At 35.2% G+C, this 3631-nt stretch overlaps 1 pseudogene; it reads right to left on the bottom strand.

Moving 5' to 3' along the window:
- Window positions 1-429: 429 nt before the first annotated feature.
- Window positions 430-2219, bottom strand: LOC111899579 (probable protein phosphatase 2C 9; annotated as a pseudogene).
- Window positions 2220-3631: the final 1412 nt, after the last annotated feature.

Raw genomic sequence — 3631 nt, 5'->3', positions numbered from 1 at the left:
TAAAAAAAGAAATATAAGAATGAAATACACAAGAAAGGGATAAAACTTTTGCAATTCGTCTATTCACACACCCTCGATAAGTCCGATATCCCTATTTACACGGATTACAAGAAACACAACGGCCAACCAACAACGATTATTCCTCCAGATTTTGCCATCAAAACTTACCAAAAAACAAAAGTAAATATATAAATCTACACATTCAAGAAACGAAAAATCAACAAACCCACAATCACTAGCAACAACACTTCCATATCCATAAACATTTTAAGAAAAAAAAAACCATACTTACGATGGCAATGAACTATGTAAATTTTTCCTTTGCAAATCCTGCAAACCATAAACCCTCAATAATTTACATCTTCTTATCTTATATTGTACATACTCATTCCTAAATCCATGCAAATTCTTTATATAGAGTTTCTTTCATCACTTAAACCGAACAACAATGCAGGATATATCATCTTTACTTTCTTGATCCAGTGCTTCAACAGCTAGTTGCTTCGCTGCCTTTTGTGGGTCCCAGATCTTTATCGCTACATCCATTGCCTCTTGGTTGCTCATAACATGTATCAACACCAATCAAACAAAAAAGTCAGTTTGTTTCTTTTTTACTTAAATAATGCAGAAAGAATGGGTGAATACAGAAAGAATGAGTGAATACTTATGTTCTTACCTTCTATAGACCATCACTTGCAAGAATGAGAATCTTGTTATCTGCATTTGTTATGTCGGGATCATAGCGCAAATGATTTTTGAGATTCTTGTCTCCAAAAGCACGGGAAACCGCAAGCTGTCTATTCACTCTTGCTACATCTCCTAATAACAAAATCTTCATCATTTACTATATTGTATTTGTATCTCCTCAAAAATAAAATCACATTTCCTTATATATGAAGTTGTAAATGGCATTTGATGATGAGGGCATTCATACAAAAGGTGTAGAAGTATCACTCATCTGGCATGTTTGAGACAAAACCTCCTCTATTTTCAATACTGCCCCTCTCAGTATTGGGCTCATGAGCAATGCTCATTTGAATTGCCTGCCCTTTGTTGGAAAGAACTGCCCGAGAATCACCAACATTTGCTACCCATAACATACGACCATTGATGAGAATTGCAGTGACTGCAGTGGACCCACCTCTTCCAAGGTAAGGATTATGGGAAAGAATGGCTTGGTCAGTTCTTTCATATGCTTTTGAAATTGACCTGTTTGGATCAGTCCAAAACTCACCCTGCAATAAACATAAAACATCATCATACACTACAGTCAAATCAGTTTTCAAAAAGAAGTTGGATGGACTGGACAAACTTTAAATAATGAAGGTATTCACGTCTTTTGCACAAACATACCACGTTCATGTCTCATTGACATTAGTCTCAGTTGAATGCATGCCAAACACACTACAAACTGTTATGTTCTTTATAACGATTTAGGATAGGAAAATAGGTAATTTTAGCAGTGGATAAACAAAATTTCATGAAATAATTGTGACCTGTGAAAAAGTATACTTTATAAAAGTATACTTTATAAAATGCAAAGGTGATTGGTGCTGAAAATATGACGTATAATATAGCCAAAATGCGGACGTATGTAGATTCTTAATTCTTTATTTCTTTTTTTTCAAGGTCAAAAAAAAGATTATGTATGTAGATTACACAAGAATATGATGCATACGAACAAAAAAGGAATCAACATGAGGGATGTATGTACTACACATTCGTCAACAATCAATCTTTATCCATTTCCCTTTTATTTTTCCATGCATCCGATTCTAGGTTCCACATAAAAAAAAAGTCAAAGAATTAATGGGGACAAGACTTAATCCGATAAATATTTATAAGTGTGTTCCTTTTTGTGGTTTTCCCATCAAGTCCTAACTTTTTATAAAATGGCCCTTATCTTGTTATAAGTGATCATATAAAGGGAATCATTTTCATCCAAGTTGTTGATTTTAAGTCAAAGGACAATTGTAACACCTCACCTCCTTCAAGATATTAGAGAATAAATGCTTTTGAAGATACGAGGGCACACTATCCCCAAGATGTCCGTCGTAAATAGCAAAGAGTCCAAGTTCATGCCCTTGATAAGGGAAAAATTTGGCAACATGATAATCTTCCATTGGATGATTAGCCTTCCCTTTAACTAGGGTGTACCCATATCTAATGGACCCTTGATCACCTTGCCCCTTTCCCGCATCATTTGATGATTGCCCATTTGCAAGCTAAAGTTGACAACAACAAAAATAGTTTTAGACTTATCCAAGTGGGAGATTGTTGGATTAGATGTCTAAGCCCATAACTATTATTGGTATGTACTTGACCCGAGAGTAGCATGGTCCATTTGGGTTGCATATCATCAGGACAATTTGTTAGGATGGACTCTTGAGAGAAGGTTATATATGATTTATTAATATATTATAAGTACTAATATATTAATATGAAATCATATGGTTTTAATTAGTATTGATCAAGAATTAATTTGGAATTGATTTAGTGATCAAAAAGAGACTAATTAAATATATGGGGACTAATTATGTTAATTAGTTATATTTATATGTGTTGGGCTTATGATCCATGTTGGACCAAGTTTATGTATGGATACATAAAGAGTTGGGCCACATGAACCATGGATCATAAAACCCATGGGTATGGTTTTGGGTTTTACCCATGACTCTTAGAATTCAACACATATAAATACATATATGATGACCTAAAAAATGCCAACCCTAGTGTGTGGGTGCATGTCTTGGAGTTCATGAAGGTTTTAGAGTGCATGGAGATTCTCTCTCAAGTCCTAACTTTGTCATTGATTTGTTGTGATTCCACTTGAGGCTTCTACACTATTAGGGCTAAGATCTTAAGGCCAAATGCATCAAGACTTCCAGCCATATGAAAAGGTATGTTACACTAACTAGTATATTGTGTAGTTTACATCTTTGTATGCTAGTTATAGGCTTAATACCTTGGAAACACCTTCGCATATATAATTAGTGAAAACGTAGATCCAAGATATTTAGGGTTGCATGAACACCTTAGAAGTGTTAGAATGCTCAAAATCCAACAAAAGGACCATACAAATGCTTGAGGATATGCTCATAACATGTGTTGATAGACTTTGGAGATGCTTGAGATACTCACCTACCTTTAGTTGAATTCTCTTATAGCAATAGCTATCACACAAGCATAAAGGTTGCACCTTTTGAAGCACTTTATGCCAGCAAGTGTTGTTCACTAATATGTTGGGTAGAAGTTGGTGATACTCAACTAGCAAAGAGACATGCAGGGAACACTTTGCTAACTAGGCTAGAAATTATTCACAGAACCACCGAGAAGATCTTGCAAATCAAATAACAATTGAGAACGACTCGTGATCATCAAAAGAAATACACTGACTTTCAACGGAAACCACTTGAATTTCAAGTTGGAGAAAAAGTCGCGCTAAGAGTATCTCCTTGGAAAGCAGTTATAAGATTTGGAAAACAGGGAAAACTCAACCTAAGATACATAGGATCTTTTGGGATCCTTGCTAAAATAGGCTTGGTAGCCTATCGACTCGTGTTGCCCTAAGAGCCAGGCAGTGTACACAATTTTTTCCATGTATCAAACCTTAAGAAATGTCTCTCAAAGG

The sequence above is a fragment of the Lactuca sativa genome, chromosome 5, assembly GCF_002870075.4.
Source record: "Lactuca sativa cultivar Salinas chromosome 5, Lsat_Salinas_v11, whole genome shotgun sequence".
NCBI lineage: Eukaryota > Viridiplantae > Streptophyta > Magnoliopsida > Asterales > Asteraceae > Lactuca > Lactuca sativa.
This window is presented reverse-complemented; position numbering and strand designations above follow the sequence as displayed.